This window comes from Ovis aries, chromosome 6, assembly GCF_016772045.2.
Source record: "Ovis aries strain OAR_USU_Benz2616 breed Rambouillet chromosome 6, ARS-UI_Ramb_v3.0, whole genome shotgun sequence".
NCBI lineage: Eukaryota > Metazoa > Chordata > Mammalia > Artiodactyla > Bovidae > Ovis > Ovis aries.
In genome coordinates this window covers 34,325,569-34,343,656 of record NC_056059.1, presented here as the reverse complement: position 1 = coordinate 34,343,656, position 18,088 = coordinate 34,325,569, and the positions used below count along the sequence as shown (strand labels likewise).

The 18,088-nt window shown below is 35.9% G+C and overlaps 1 protein-coding gene across 5 annotated transcripts in view; it reads left to right on the top strand.

The window, feature by feature from the left end:
• CCSER1 (coiled-coil serine rich protein 1) overlaps positions 1-18,088 on the top strand; it is a 1,491,420-nt gene that overhangs the window by 844,563 nt on the left and 628,769 nt on the right. The gene's annotated exons all lie outside the window — the stretch shown is intronic.

Genomic DNA, 18,088 nt, shown 5'->3' with positions numbered 1-18,088 from the left:
AAGCAATGTAGCAGAAACTGTCAATATAGACAAAAAACCCATCCACCTGAAAAGCTACTATTTTATGATTGCTCTTTAATACCAGTAAAGCATTTCAGGCTGCCTCCTTGGGAACCTTTTTTTTTTTTTCCTTTATTTAATTATTTTTTAATGGAATTGGACTGAATATACATCAGTGAACATGTTCATCAGCTAATCATTTTGCTTTCATGGTGAAATATATTCAGACTTTTCAGCAATGTTTGTTATGTAGCTTGATCATTTAACTATTAAAATGTTTTATATTTTCTTGATTACATTAAACATGAATTAAAAATAGGAATTAATGGACTTTTATTTTAGAAAAATATGTAAGAAACATTAAAATCACTGCACTGTATTCCAAGGTGTAACAAAACTGAGATTGACTGTTTCTCAAAGAAAGCAGCATGAGGTATAAAAATATATCTGGCAAATACAGTGCAACATCAGTATTTACTGATGAAAGAAGTATTGTGCTATGATATTATGCCTGCATATTTGTCTGAAATACTTTGATAATAATTAACTAAAAATAAAGAGATTAACAAGCTTAATTAAATTCACTTTCCAAATAAGGAAAGTGGAATTTAAAGAAGTTGAGTGACTTTCTCAAGTTCCTTTAACTTTTCAAACATTAAACCTTTGGACTGCATTGTAGGTGTTCCAGATCCAAAAGTCAGGATTTTGTTTTGTTTTCCTGATTTCAGATGCTGGTGGATTGCATGATTACAAAACTCAATACAAATTATACTTGGATTGCATATGCATACTTGTATATTATACACACATTATGTACTGTTAAAGGTTGTATTTACCTTAAATCTGCCTTATACTCTAGGCATAATGAAGATGATAAAGATTTACTATGTGAATATCTGTCTGAGATATATAAAACATGAGCTAAGGAATTAATTTTATAATGTTAGAATTAATCATTCACATATAAAGAAGTGCTTAGAAGAAAAACCATGGACAGTTTTGCTAGATGTTTTAACAATTATTAACACATTTTATTTATATCAAATCATTTTGAAAATTTAATTTTTCATGCCCTGAAATACATGCATGTTAAATGTTCTTATTTATAGCATTTTAAAATATAAGTAACTTATTATTCTTGGTTAGATGGAACACATATAGCTGTGTTTTAAATGATTTTTTAATGAAGACTGTAAAGTAGGTATATGTTATGATACATATGTGATTTTTCTTACGGCATACACAAAATCTTCCTTACTAAAGTTTTCAAAATTATTTTTCATAATTACCTAAATTTGATATAATTTTAAACATTTATTTATTTAGGAAACAAAATGTAGTTTTCCAAATTTAACTTCATGCTAGAGGCAGGAATGTCTTAACAACAGAATGCTTTTCATGATTTTTATTTTGTGTCTATGTGTTCATACAGGACTGTCTAGATGTTTGATCATATCTTAATTTCTTACATATAATCACACTTTCTATAAGAAATCTTCATCTCAGTGCTCTTGGGGGCAACAGTAATTACTTTCACTTTCATCAAGAGGCCCTTTAATTCTTCACTTTTCTGCCATGAAGATGGTGTTGTCTGCATATCTGAGGTTATTGATATTTCTGTATATAGTTATGCTTGTGCTGCAGCTGCTGCTAAGTCGCTTCAGTCGTGTCTGACTGTGCAACCCCATAGACGGAAGCCAGCAAGACTCCCCCGTCCCTGGGATTCTCCAGACAAGAACACTGGAGTGGGTTGCCATTTCCTTCTCCAATGCGTGAAAATGAAAGTGAAGTCTCTCAGTCGAGTCCGACTCTTAGTGACCCCATGGACTGCAGCCTCCCAGGCTCCTCCGTCCATGGGGTTTTCCAGGCTTGTAGATTGCAAATACTTTTGGAGAAAATCAAAGGTAAAACAATCACTGTGTGTGAGGGACAAAAGACTTAAAATCAATCACGGTTAAAGGTCTGATAATATTTCACCAAAAGAAAACAATTAAAAAGCAATTTTTTGTTGACATACAAAATTGTAAAATAGCTAAAATTATGATTGATCATACTAGTACATATCAGATTTTTTAAAAATAATTTCACATGCTTTCTAGAACACATATTAATATATATTCACATAGCTATAATCTAAAAAGTTTAAGTGTTACTTTTTATTTGATAATCTTTCTCATGCAATTTAAAATATCCAATAAGGCTAAATAAATTAACATTTTTTTTAATAAGGAGAGAACATAAGTCTTTTGAGATCTTCCAGGTACCCTATAGAAATTCTCAGTTATTTTGAAATCCTAAAGACTGCATTCAAAATTGGACTTGAGTAAGTTTATTAAAAATGGTTAGCAAATTTAGAAAACTCTGCAGTGCTACAGGGATAGAAAAGGTTAGTGTTCATTCTAAGCCCAAAGAAAGGCAATGCCAAACTACTGCACAGCTGTACTCATCTCACACACTAGCAAAGTAATGCTCACAATTCTCCAAGCTAGGGTTCAACAGTATGTGAACCAAGCACTTCCAGATGTGCAAACTGAATTCAGAAAAGGCAGAGGAGCCAGAGATCAAATTGCCAACATCCGTTGGATTATAGAAAAAGCAAGGGAATTCCAGAAAAATATCTACTTTTGCTTATTAACTGTGCTAAAGTCTTTGACTGTGTGTACCACAACAAACTGTGGAATATTCTTCAAGAGATGGGAATACTAGGCCACCTTATCTGCCTCCTGAGGAACCTGTATGCAGGTCAAGAAGCAACAGTTAGGACCAGACAAGGAACAATAGACTGGTTCCAAATAGGAAAAGGAGTATGTCAAGGCTGTATATTGTCACCCTGGTTATTTAACTTATATGCAGAATACATCATGCAAAATGCTAGGCTGGATGAAGCACAAGCTGGAATCAAGACTGCAGAGAGAAATATCAATAACCTCAGAAACGCAGATGATACCAACCCTTATGGTAGGGTGGTATATAGGAACTAAAGAACCTCTTAATGAAGGAGAAAGAGGAGAGAGAAAAAGCTGACTTTAAAATCAACATTCAAAAAATGAGGATCATGGCATTCAGTCTGATCATTTTATGACAAATAGATGGGGAACAATAGAGACAGTGATAGACTTTATTTTCTTGGGCTCCAAAATCACTGTAGATGGTGACTGAAACCATGAAATTAAAAGATGCTTGCTCCTTGGAAGAAAATCTATGGCAAACCTAGACAATATTAAAAAGCAGAGACATTACCCTGCCAACAAAGTTCCATTTAGTCAAGGCTATGGTTTTTCCAGTAGCCATGTATAGATGTGAGAGTTGAACGTTAAAGAGGGTTGAGTGCTGAAGAACTGATGTTTTTAAACTGTGGTGTTGGAGAAGACTCTTGAGAGTCCCTTGAACTGCAAGGAGATCAAACCAGTTAATCCTAAAGGAAATACATCCTGAATATTTACTGGAAGGACTGATGCTGAAACTGAAGTTCTAATACTGTGGCCACCTGTTGTGAAGAACTAACTCATTGGAAAAGACCCTGATGCTGGGGAAAATTGAAGGTGGGAGAATAAGGGATGACAGCGGATGAGGTGATTGGACGGCATCGCCGACTCAATGGACACGAGTTGAAGCAAGCTCAGGGAGCTGGTGAAAGACAGGGAAGCCTGGCGTACTGCAGTCCATGGGGTCACATAGAGTTGGGCACGACTGAGCAGCTGGACAAGATGTCAAATACAGATTAAATAGCATCAGTCATTGTGTAGCAAAAACTTAGTTTATTGAACCAAAGTAGCAATGAAATCATTTCAGAGGCAAGTACAGAACATTATATGATTGTAAACATACACACACATACATGTACACAGAACAAAAAACACTTTGGCCTTCTAATATTGAACTGACTTAGTTTTTCTAAGTAATCTGAGGCCTGATGAAGAAAACACTAACCACAGAAACAATTTAATAAGACCAAGATCTTTGTTACCAAAGTGGATTACATTAAATCTTAAAAAACAAATAAATAAATAAACTTTATAATCTTAAGAGCACAACAATAAAATAAAGAAAAAAATAACAGTTCAAATTAAATTCTAGTTTTGTTTTGATATATTATTGAACTCATTTTTAAAGCCTTATAAATAAATCTACTCAATTTTAACCAGCTTTAACCACACAATATAAAATTTATTTTCCACAAACCTTCAGACACAACTGAGCGACTGAACTGAACTGAACCTTTACATGCCAGTGATAATGAGGAAGCAGGCATTTATGAATTATAATATATTAGCATTCTATAGTAGGTTAGCAAATTCATAAATACACAATTATAAACCATAATTTTTAGAGACATTTTTCATATTTAATTTTTAATAGGGAAAAGACATTTTTAAATGTAGACTCAAATATCTGGTCTCTCTGTTAAAAGTGAAAAAAGTGAATAACTTGTGTAGTAAGTAATATGTTCAGGGTTCAGTTAGTATCTTATTTGGAAATAATTTAAATATATAATGAATATTCTTTAATCATTAGTTAATATAACATAGTATAAACTTATTCATATCTATTTAAGTTATGTGTTTTTTTTAAACAATTATGCTTAGATTAGACATCAAGCAGCTAACCACCTTTTAAGTTATAATATTTTGTTGACAAGCTTTATAACATTGGTATAGAATAAGCTTGTATGACTAGTAAAGCCTGGTAGGAGAGACTGTATGTTTGCATTACATTTAATATTGACATCTCTGACGACATGCCTGCTTTCATTAAACCAACAATCTTACACTAACCTCAGTTTATCAAAGACTATACCAGATTATGTGAACTTGAAAATCATCTGGTTAATTTCTATATTTCTGGGAATTCTAGGAATACTTAATTCCTAGAAATACTTTATTCTTTAGGTCTATTAAATATGTAATATTAAATATATATGTATTAAAAATATCTTTTTAAAAATGCCATATGTATGTGTGTGTGTACATGTGTGTGTACATACACACACATACATACACAATTTGGGTTTTCCAGGTGACTCAGCAATAAAGAATCCGCCTGCCATGCAGGAGAGGCAAGTTTGATCCCTGGGTCAGGAAGATCACCTGGAGGAGGAAGTGGCAACTCTTTTTTTTTAAAGATGATTTTATTTGCATGCTTTAAAAGTCCTTTTAGAGAAGCTGTTTTTTGGAGACAGTTTGTCTTTTAGAAGCTTCTGAATGCCAACCAAACAATGCATTCTGTTGTCTCTGAGAAGTGTGAAGTCAGCTTTCCTAGGTTTTCCCTTAAGATAGGTTATCTATTCTAAGTTAATCATTCCCAAAAGTGGCTCCTACAATTCCAAAGTATCCAAAATTATTCATTTTCCAAATAGGCAAAAGCTGCTGGTCCATAGTGAGTATACATATGACACACTAGGAGTATTATTATTATTTTTTTTTTACAGAAGTGGAAAACGTTTTAGACTACTTAGAACCTGTCTTTACTTTTAAATTCCCTAAGACATCTTAACTATGAAGGGTCCTCTTTCTTAACAGCTGTTCCAAAACACAGAGATTCACATTTCCTGCCTTTTGAAGAGAGTGGGGTGAATTACCAAGAAGCTTCTGTCAACTAAAAAATGATGCACAACTTGAGCGTTGTGAGTTAAGTTTTATTTGGGGCAAAATGAGGACTGCAGCCTGGGAGACAGCACCTCAGCTCTGAGACACTGCTCCAAAGAGGCAGTGGGAGGAAGGTCAATATGTAGGCAGAGTTCAATACCATTAAGCAGTTATTTCACAAAAGATTTTCTGCTGATCATGAGGATTGACATCACCATAAAGGGATTTAGTGCTTTTCTAGATATGAGGAGATGCAAGAATTGAGACCATAAAATTTGTTGCTAAAAACATCTAACTATCAAAAGACCTGTCCCACCATATTCCCTGGAGCACAGAGTGCCTCACTCCACCTTGAACTTCCTCAGGGGGTGTTGAAGGTCAGCAGCTGCAGCAGCACAGGACTCAGCCTCCACAGAGGCAGATGGCAATTACTCTTGTTCAGCCAATGCTCTTGGCAAGTCCCAATTTATACTTGACACCTTAGTAAACAAACGACAGATCTGCACAATAAAGTCAGAGCTCAGAATGCAAAGAGAGCAGAGGACTTAACCTCAAACTCCAGGGTCAACAAGAAAGCATTAGAGCCTGATTACTCACTGGCCTTGAGGTAATTGGGGGTCTTTTCTGAATCATAACTTCTGACACCAAAAACTGTCAGAAATCTGTAAATAGCAAAGTTAAATCACCAAGTCAACAAGGAGTCATTAGCAAGAGTTTATTGTACACGTAAGAACAGTTTGCAAGCTGAGTGTGTTCAAATTCTAAGACTAATCTGAAGCTCAGAGCTCAGGGGCATGATGTCACAAAATGAATTAAAAGGGAAAGTGAGGAAGTTGTTTAACTTTTTTAATGATTAGTCATTAAAATGGGTGCTTCCTGATGGCAGGAGATTTGTTAAAAGTGATTATCTCACGGTTTTTAGGAAGATGATTTAGGATTGTCAGAGTAATTTGCAAGAAATAACCTAAGTTAAATTTTGTTTATGTTCAGGAAATAAAATAGGTATAGTTTTTCTTAGGTGGCTTAAATGGTTTTGTTTGCTCAGGGAATTCTCAAGTCTGGTCTTCACTTTGTATTTAACTTTAATAGAAAAAAAATAAAAGTAGGTAAAATATTCAAAGTAATAAGTTTGATTTGTCAACTAAAGTAGGAAATCATGATTTGCATGGATTCACATTACTTTCATTTATTTAGAGAATATTTACTAGGTGCTTACAATATGCTGGGACTTGCTGTGGCTCAGACGGTAAAGCATCTGCCTACAATTCAGGGGACCCGGGTTCAATCCCTGGGTCGGGAAGATCTTCTGGAGAAGGAAATGGCAACCCACTCTGGTATTCTTGCCTGGAAAACTCCATGGATGGAGGAGCCTGGTACGTTACAGTCCATGGGGTTGCAAAGAGTTGGGCATGACTGAGCAACTTCACTTGCACTTGCACTTACAATATGCTGGGCCCGGGGGTAATAGAGTATATATGTAATAATACGTACATACCAAAGAATCGTGGTTGAGTATAGACTATCGCAATATAAAAGTATGATCATAATGTTTTATAATTATGGTAGCAAAAATGTCTGAAATATGGTACTTTTAGAAATAGAATGTAGTTCAGCATAATTAGATCTATCACTTAATTGATTTTTAGGATTATCTTATAGATTTATATATACAGAAAGAGAATAGATGCTAACATATTTAAGTATCTTTGAGTTTCAAACACAGGCACTCTTAGTGTTTTTCACTATATTCTGCTTGCTTTCATTTATTGCTCTATGAAACAGGCACATTTGGTATCCATTCATGTGGGCAGCCATGGTCCATAGGAACCCAGTTTAATCCTTTCAGTTTGATCAAATAGATAAAGGTTACTTCAGCTTTAATAAGAAAACAATCATAAAATATGACTGGATAACACAAAACACATAAGTTGGTATTAATAAATAGTAGTAAATATTAACTTGAAAGAATACCATATTTTAGATTGCTAAATTATAACAAAAAAACAGAACACAAACTAGTAAATAGAAAAGGTAGGGTGTGGTCATTCTCATGTGATATATTCAGGAAAACAAATCATTAAAATGCAGTTAAAAAAATATCATGTCATTCATTTGACAAAATATTTTTGAGAATCTGTTATATGCCAAGTACTTGTGTAGATTCTGGGCATACAAAGTGAAAAACTATAGTCCCCCGTATGGTCTTTTCATCTCGTTCAGTAATGATAACTATAAGTTGTAGGCCTTGTCATTATCCCTACTCACAATAAGTGTTAAGTGTCCCCCAGGTTAGTCTGGTGAGACCAAACATGTTATCACATCACACATCTCAACCAGGTACAGTGTTAGAGTGATTACCTCTATCTGAAAGGTGCAAAAAAGGCAGTGATACTTTCATTTTATTGCAAAACAGATTGCAAGAGAGGTGTGCAGAAAGAATCAGTTAGTTAATACCAACTTTCTGACCCAACTATTTTCTAAGATCCCAGTAAAGGTTATATTTTAATCGAAAGAGAAAGGAAAGTGAAAAAGATAGTAGGCAGCTTTGATAAATTTTGATTGTTCTATTAAGGTTTAATGCTTTAGAGAATGAATGAGTTTAAATTTCATTTTATCATATTGCCTCTGAACTATCACACTGAGGTCTTAAAAATTTAATTTTTTTTCCCCTGAAACTAACTAAACTTAATGGAGACTGAAATATATTTTTATTACCAACTACATCTGCTGGTAAAGACCCATACAAACTAAGAAGAGTGATTTATGGTGCTGCATTCAAATATTGCCTACTAACCAAATTCTGAAAGGTGCGGTGGAAGTCATCATATCTTTCTGTACACGCTTTTGTAGAACTGTCCATCCAGGAGGCATATTCATAGTCCTTTAGCAAGCACTCATGATGATTAAAAACAGCAAGGTTTCTGCCTGCATAGCTAGGTTATTTTGGTTATGGAGGTAACCACTTTTAGCTGACTCCAGGGTGCTCTTGAAAACAATGTGATTGCACTGTGGAGTCTATATTTATCTTACCATACAGTTGAAACAGAGCCGACATGTTACTCTGGTGCTTACCTGCCCTACATTCTTAATGAACTATATGTTATATTTCCAAGTTCACAGATATCTTTAGCATTGTTCGTCACAAGTAAGTGTGAGATCTCTCATTATCTTCGATCAAGTAATCGCTTGTTGGATGTCTTCTAGGTATCCAGAATAGGCACTTGTGTAAGCAGTATTACAGGAAACTTAGAACTTGAAATTTCACTCAGGATTGATAGAGATTAATAAATTATAAGTTGCATCTTACTAATAAGTTCCTGACTATTACTTATCAGGAATATGGACATCCTGAATCCTAACAGCTCACACTTCACATCAAAGGGTTGATGAACTAACATCACATTTCTCAATGATTCTGGATTTGTTTACTTAACTTTGTATAGAAGAAAACAACAGTATGCTCTTAACTCATAGTTGATTTTCATAGCACTCTTGCCCAGGAAGAGATAATAAAACTTACTTTTGATAAAAGTGCTCAATAACTGAATAGTCTGTTGAGGAATTTCATTCAAAAGATAATCATTCGGCTGAAAGGGAAGAAAATGCTGTGACGGGCATAACCATGTTTTCAATAGAGGATATTTTAGAAAGTAGAGAAAAAAGCATGTCTTTCTTCCATTTGTTTCAATATTTCATGAGAAAGAAGAGTACTGAAACTGTGGGTAAAGTGTTCTTCTGTGTTAGTTTTCATAAAAGCTACTGGCAACATATTCTGCCATAAGGTTCACAAGGTTTGTTAAAAGTCCAGTATGATTATATATATACATATATATAGTGAATAATATTGAAGACATGATGTAAAAATTCATATTTGATTAACTCTTGGCATGTCCTTCAAAGAGAAATAGACTTTGAAGTCTATTCAAATGGTAGACACATTTGAAGACTTTCATTGAGGATGGTTGGTTGTAATTTTTATTCTCAATGCTTTTAAATGTTTTCCTCTTTTTTATTATTGCAAGTAGAAGTTAGATTTTCTAAGGAGGCAATATTGAGGTAATTATTACACATGAGCTCTAATGTTGAGACTAATATTTCTGGTTCTAGGTACTTTTGCTTTGACATCTTTGTTTTGAAAGATAAATAACTGGTTGACATTTTTTGATTTGACAATTGAGTTTCAAATGCATAAACATTTCTTCTAGTTAGTGACATTGTTGATGGTTTTATTGAGTTGATAGATGATGATGATTTGAAAGTTATGACCAACCTAGATAGCATATTTAAAAGCAGAGACGTTACTTTGCCAATGAAGGTCCGTCTAGTCAAGGCTCTGGTTTTTCCAGTAGTCATGTATGGATGTGAGAGTTGGATGGTGAAAAAAGCTGAGTGTGGAAGAACTGATGCTTTTGAACTGTGGTGTTGGAGAAGACTCTTGAGAGTCCCTTGGACTGCAAGGAGATCCAACCAGTCCATCCTCAAGTCCTTGGGTATTCATTGGAAGGACTGATGTTGAAGCTGAAACTCCAATGTTTTCACCACCTGATGCGAAGAGTTGACTCATTGGAAAAGATCCTAATGCTGGGAAGGATTCGGGGCAAGAGGAGAAAGGGGCGACAGAGGATGAGATGTCTGGATAGCATCACCAACTCAAGGACATGGATTTGGGTAAACTCTGGGAGTTGGTGATGGACAGGGAGGCCCGGCGTGCTGCAATTCATGGGGTCGAAAAGAGACGGACACGACTGAGCGACTGAACTGAACTGATGATTCGTCCCAAGTGTTTGCACAGCATTTGTCCAGCACAGTGGGTGAGAAGGACCTAAAATAGGGGGTGAGAGGGTAATGAAAAGACAATCACATATACTTTGGCAAGCGGGGAGTCAGAGGGCCCTCCTGCTCTCCATGGCAGAAAGACAAAATGGCTCATTTCAGCCTGTGTTTTTATTGGCAGAAGTCACATGAGATCATTAGGGAATAACGATACTAGGGAATTTGATTAGCACAGGCTTTGCTGTTGATAAGGAATATCTTGTTTTGTTTTCATGGAGACAGATGCAGGGGTAGGCAGTGAAGCGGAGCAGAGAGCATGTCCTGCCCCAAGTATGTCCGTTCGGCATACTTACTAGGACAATCACAAGGGCGCATTTTGTTGCACCCTCGAGTCATGGGGCAGGTTCTAGTCTGCTCTGCCAGGCGGGAACATCATTGGTTTCATATTTAAAAACACACTGCATGCAGCATTGCACCCACATTTCCCATGGAACATTCATCAATGACGTGTAACAAAGAACAAATAACAGTGTAGAGGTTTTCACTATGCAGTACAAAACTCAGATACAAATATACATCCTAGTGTTTGGAAGTTTATACCTCTCTAAATGAAAGAATAAATATTGGTGAAAAAGAAGTATGATGCCAAATGAAGAGATGAATCAGTAAGCAAAAAAAAAAAAAATAGTATTATATACGGTGAGCAAAAGACTTGGAAGACAAACTATGCAGGTGCAGCCCACAAAATGAAATGTTATTTGCATAGTATTGACATGAACCTACACATATTTTAAATGCATTCAGATGTCTTGTATTACACAATAAAGTCTTTGTAATTCTGTCAGTTGTTTCTCATGTTTCATTATGTCCTTTTTAATCTACTTGTTTCATTGTTTATCTTTTTTTAATGGCACAATTGCCTCGTAGCCAATTAGTTATGTGGTGAAAATGTTTGCAGCAAAAATGCTTGTGGCAAAGATGTCTGTGAACTTGATGCTTACGCTACTGAACGTGAACTTTTCCAGTCATGGTCAAATGACTCTCAGTCAGTTCAGTTCAGTCGCTCAGTCGTGTCCGACTCTTTGCGACCCCATGGGTCGCAGCACACCAGGCCTCCCTGTCCATCACCAACTCCCGGAGTTCATCCAAACTCTTGTCCATCGAGTCGGTGATGCCATCCAGCCATCTCATCCTCTGTTGTCCCCTTCTCCTCCTGCCCCCAATCCCTCCCAGCATCAGAGTCTTTTCCAATGAGTCAACTCTTCCCATGAGGTGGCCAAAGTATTGGAGTTTCAGCTTTAGCATCAGTCCTTCCAAAGAATACCCAGGGCTGATCTCCTTCAGAATAGACTGGTTGGATCTCCTTGCAGTCCAAGGGACCCTCAAGAGTCTTCTCCAACACCACAGTTCAAACGCATCAATTCTTCAGCACTCAGCCTTCTTCACAGTCCAACTCTCACATCCATAAATGACTCTAGTATTGTCTTAATGTTAATTTTACCCACATATAACACACACACACACAGTCCTTTTTATTTTCTTACTCTCATGAACAGGAATAAAACACTTGTCCATTTTTTCACGGAATATTAAGAAAGAAAAACTAAAAGTTAAGTCATTGCAGTAAAATTCAATGGTAAAGGAACCTTTCATTGGGGCATAAAAGGCACTTTCTTTTTGTTGATTCAGTAAGAAAGTATTTATTAAAATGTGGCAAAGCAAATGCTTGAAAAGAAAATGTTAAATCTAACTGTAAGAGAGGAGAGCCAGAGAATGAAAATCTCTAGGTAACATGTTAATTCTTTTTTATTACCTTTTCTAGAACAATGAAAATCAGGAGCAGTTTCCCATCCAGCCCCTCACCCTCCCAGAGAACATCAGGCAGTTCCCTCAGACATTTTTAGTTATCATGGTTGGAGAATGTTTCTGGCATCTGATGTGTAGACGGGGATGCTGCTTAATATCCTATACTGCGCAAGACACTCCCCACAGCAAAGAATTGTTCAGCCCAACGTATGAATATAGCCAAGTCAGGAAACCTGCTCTAGGTGTTAGTTGTGAATAATGTTGAAATCCTTATTGATAACTAAGATGTGCTATAGCATTTGTCAGGAATACAAAGGGCTTTTTTTTTTTTTTTTTTCTTACCATCTCACACTGTTACTTTCTACCTGGGGAGCATGGTAATGTCATACTCGTAAATACATCATTTTTGTAGTCCCCTTCTTACAACAGACTCAGAACTGGGTCTCTTTTAGCTCAAGGTAGCCTATCATGTTCTCAAAGGTTACCTCTGAACATTTCTGTTTTCAACCCATCATCTTCCCATGACAAAGTTTGAGTCAAAGTATTTAGGGAAATAATAATTTTAGGCTGGTTTTACTTGTCCTTCTACCTGACCCCATCAGACTCTAGAAATCATATACATATTGTATCCTAAAAATGCCCTTGAGGTACACACACAGAGAAATATATCAGTGATTCAGAGTGTTAAATATTTTTTCAAAACTCTAGATTTATGGATGATAGGAAAAACTATTTAGATCATTTGTGCTTTAGTATTTATCTTCTTATATCTATCCCCTAATATAGTTTTGTATGTTATTTTCAGTACAAATGATTTTCTTATGTAATTTTAGTGGAATTGTTTATTTCCATCTCTATGTATTACATTCATATATTTAAAAATATATTTTATTATCTAATTAACTTTTGTGGTTAAAAATCCATAAATGACTCTAGTATATTAGTTATAGACTTTGATATAAGCCAGAAAGTTTAAAATATTGGAAATTAAGTTTATCATCTCATAATAATCAAGGAAAAATGTTTCTGATTTAGTTATAGGAAAGCAATTCTTATTTAAAATAGTGTTTTATTTTATTTCACTTAAAAATAGAGATTTATACAAATAATATTCTATTATACAATGAAATTTTTCTTACTAGCAATAATCATTCAATATTTATTGACTTTTTTACTATTGACATGGGATTGTATAGATTATCCACCCTAGAAGTATTTTAGAAGATTATAGTTGAAAGTTAATAAAGTGAGAAATAGACTTTATTTAATCTATTTCATCTGTTTGTTGCATCCATTTGAACATATATATATATATATATATATATATATATATGCTTGCTGCTGCTGCTAAGTCACTTCAGTCATGTCCGACTCTGTGCAACCCCATAGACGGCAGCCCACCAGGCTCCCCCTTCCCTGGGATTCTCCAGGCAAGAACACTGGAGTGGATTGCCATTTCCCTCTCTAATGCATGAAAGTGAAAAGTGAAAGTGAAGTCGCTCAGTCGTGCCTGACTCTTCACAATCCCATGGCCTGCAGCCTACCAGGCTCCTCCATCCATGGGATTTTCCAGGCAAGAGTACTGGAGTGGGGTGCCATTGTTTACACACATATGTGTATCCTTTTATACAAACATGTTTAATACTGTTGCAGATAAATATTCCTTTATTTTTATAGATAAGTATGCATATTTATACTTCAGTATTCTGTATTTCACAGGTAAATACATATATTTATGTAGAGAATTTTGTATTGATTCATCTTTTTTGGCCCTTCATCAAATAATTGAATCCATAGTGTAGGTTTTATTGACTGAGTTGTTTTTACCTGTAAGCCTTCAAAGAAAAAGCAGCAGACATTAGAAAACATCTCTATCATCTTGTAAGTCTACATCACTTTTCTAGTAATCTCTTGAACAGTGCAAAAAAATTATAAAGCTCTGCAGAACTCTCATAACAGAAGAGGTTCTTAACTTTTCCTTCAATTTTATTCCATCTTGCTTCTCAGCAAAGCAATGTGTACCATCTATGATATTAGTCAGTTTGGAAAAAAGTGTGTTATTTTTATGGACAAATACTACCACTGACTCATTATTTTTGTTAGCATTTCACTTTGGAGATATGTTTTATATATTCCATTTGAAATCTATACTTTCTGTAATATTTTACTTATTATTATTTACTTATTTAGTATGTGACTGCATGAAATCAAACATCCTGTATTTCCACCATAAAGGGTTTTTCCATGTTTCAAAATGAGAGGATTCTAGAGGACTGATCATAATGCTTCTATTTATTCTTTCTCTCAGAAACATATTGATTATAATAAGGACATTTTTGTAGTTAGCATTTAAATTTTTATTGAATTATAATAATTAGCCACTTTATTTAATTTTTAATTTACACTTAATTTACAGTTTATTCAATATTTCACTAAATGTTTGCCTTATGAAAGATGATTAGATTCGTATAGAGAAGTTGAAGGAATTCTTAGTACAGTTATTATCCTGGGTATTTTAAAAATTGGTAATATTAGCTTAGTATTTTTCCTGTTCACGTAAGTAGTCATTTCAGCTTCCACTTACTGTGAGAGTAAATAAAAACATATTCCAAATGAAAAACAAATGTAATACATTGGTGGTCTCCATCTATGTGATTCTTTATTTGTAATCCTAGTGAAGAAAGTTTCACTTAGTGAAATGTGAAAAAAAATTTCAGTCTATTACTGTAACTTTGAAATTCATTCTTATGTGTAGATGGCAAGTCTGTTTTTTTAAAAACACTAAGAATGATCACTAACTGATAAAATGGTTGATTTTCATCAAAACTCCTATTTTGCAGAGCTGACCAGTGACTGAAATAGCAATACTGTACAGAATAAATAATTCTCAGAAGGCATATTCAGTATAAGCACTTAAAGTGAAGAGTTCAAAACTCACACTCAGGCATACAAACACACACACAGATGCGGTAGAGAGAGAAAAGATTTTATTAGTATTTTATTAGATGCTGGTATTTTATTAGCATCTAATAAACCATATTCACAGAAAACTAGCCAATCTGATCACGTGGACCACAGCCTTGTCTAACTCAATGAAACTAAGCCATGCCCTGTGGGGCTACCCAAGATGGGCGGGTCATGGTGGAAAGGTCTGACAGAATGTGGTCCACTGGAGAAGGGAATGGCAAACCACTTCAGTATTCTTGCCTTGAGAGCCCCATGAGCAGTATGAAAGGCAAAATGATAGGATACTGAAAGAGGAACTCCCCGGGTCAGTAAGTGCCCAATATACTACTGGAGATCAGTGGAGAAATAACTCCAGAAAGGATGAAAGGATGAGCCAAAGCAAAAACAATACCCAGCTGTGGATGTGACTGGTGATAGAAGCAAGGTCCGATGCTGTAAAGAGCAATATTGCATAGGAACCTGGAATATCAGGTCCATGAATCAAGGCAAACTGGAAGTGGCCAAACGAGATGGGAAGAGTGAACGTTGATATTCTAGGAATCAGCAAACTAAAATGGACTGGAATGGGTGAATTTGACTCAGATGACCATTATATCTACTACTGTAGGCAGGAATCCCTTAGAAGAAATAGAGTAGCCATCATGGTCAACATGAGACTCCGAAATGCAGTACTTGGATGCGATCTCAAAAACAACAGAATGATTTCTGTTCGTTTCAAAGGCAAACCATTCAATATCACAGTAATCCAAGCCTATGCCCCAACCAGTATTCTGAAGGAGCCAAAGTTGAACGGTTCTATGAAGACCTACAAGACCTATTAGAACTAACACCCCCAAAAGATGTCCTTTTCATTATAGGGGACTGGAATGCAAAAGTAGGAAGTCAAGAAACATGTGGAATAACAGGCAAATTTAGCCTTGGAGTATGGAATGAAGCAGGGCAAAAACTAATAGAGTTTTGCCAAGAGAACACACTGGTCATAGCAAACAACCTCTTCCAACAACACAAGAGAATACTCTACACATGGATGTCACCAGGTGGTCAACACTGAAACCAGACTGATTATATTCTTTGCAGCCAAAGATGGAGAAGCTCTATACAGTCAGCAAAAACAAGACCGGGAGCTGACTGTGGCTCAGATCATGAGCTCCTTATTGCCAAATTCAGACTTAAATTGAAGAAAGTGGCAAAAACCACTAGACTATTCAGGTATGACCTAAATCAAATCCCTTATGATTATACAGTGGAAGTGAGAAATAGATTTAAGGGACTAGATCTGATAGAGTGTCTGATAAACTATGAATGGAGGTTCACAACATTGTACAGGAGACAGGGATCAAGACCATCCCCATGGAAAAGAAATGAAAAAAAAAAAAAAAAAAAAAAAGACTGACTGAGGAGCCCTTACAAATAGCTGTGAAAAGAGAAGAGAAAAGCAAAGGAGAAAAGGAAAGATACAAGCATCTGAATGCAGAGTTCCAAAGAATAGCAAGGAGAGATAAGAAAGCCTTCCTCAGCAATCAGTGCAAAGAAATAGAGGAAAACAACAGACTGAGAAAGACTAGAAATTTCTTCAAGAAAATTAGGGATACCACAGGAACATTTCATGCAAAGATGGGCTCAATAAAGGACAGAAATGGTGTGGACCTAACAAAAGCAGAAGATATTAAGAAGTGGTAAGAATACACAGAAGAACTGTACAAAAAGATCTTCACAACCCAGATAATCACAATGGTGTGATCACTCACATAAAGCCCGACATCCTGGAATGTGAAGTCAAGTGAGCCTTAGAAAGCATCACTACAAACAAAGCTAGTAGAGGTGATAGAATTCCCAGTTGAGCTGTTTCCGATCCTAAAAGATAATGCTCTGAAAATAGTGCACTCAATCTGCCAGCAAATTTGGAAAACTCAGCAGTGGCCACAGGACTGCAAAAGGTCAGTTTTCATTTCAATCCCAAAGAAAGGCAATGCCAAAGAATACTCAAACAACCACACAATTGCACTCACCTCACATGCTACCATAGCAATGCTCAAAATTCTCCAAGCCCAGGGTTCAGCTGTTCGTGAACCATGAACTTCCAGGTGTTCATGCTGGTTTTAGAAAAGGCAGAGGAAACAGAGATCAAATTGCCAACATCTGCTGGATCATGGAAAAAGCAAGAGAGTTCCAGAAAAACATCTATTTCTGCTTTATTGACTATGCCAAAGCCTTTGACTGTGGATCACAATACACTGTGGGAAATTCTGAAAGAGATGGGAATACCAGACCATCTGACCTGCCTCTTGAGAAACCTGTATGCAGGCCAGGAAGCAACAGTTAAAACTGGACATGGAACAACAGACTGGTTCCAAATAGGAAAAGGAGTACATCAAGGCTGTATATTGTCACCCTGCTTATTTAACTTCTATGCAGAGTACATCATGAGAAACCCTGGGCTGGAAGAAGCACAAGCTGGAATCAAGATTGCCAGGAGAAATATCAATAACCTCAGATATGCAGATGACACCACCCTTATGGCAGAAAGTGAAGAGGAACTAACTAAAAAGCCTCTTGATGAAAGTGAAAGTGGAGAGTGAAAAAGTTGGCTCAAAGCTCAACATTCAGAAAACTAAGATCATGGCATCTGGTCCCATCACTTCATGGGAAATAGATGGGGAAACAGTGGAAACAGTGTCAGGCTTTATTTTTGGGGGCTCCAAAATCACTGCAGATGGTGATTGCAGCCATGAAATTAAAAACGCTACTCCTTGGAAGGAAAGTTATGACCAACCTAGTTAGCATATTCAAAAGCAGAGTTATTACTTTGTCAACAAAGGTCCATCTAGTCAAGGCTATGGTTTTCCAGTAGTCATGTGTGGTTGTGAGAGTTGGACTGTGAAGAAAGCTGAGCGCCAAAGAATTGATGCTTTTGAATTGTGATGTTGTAGAAAACTCTTGAGGGTCCCTTGGACTGC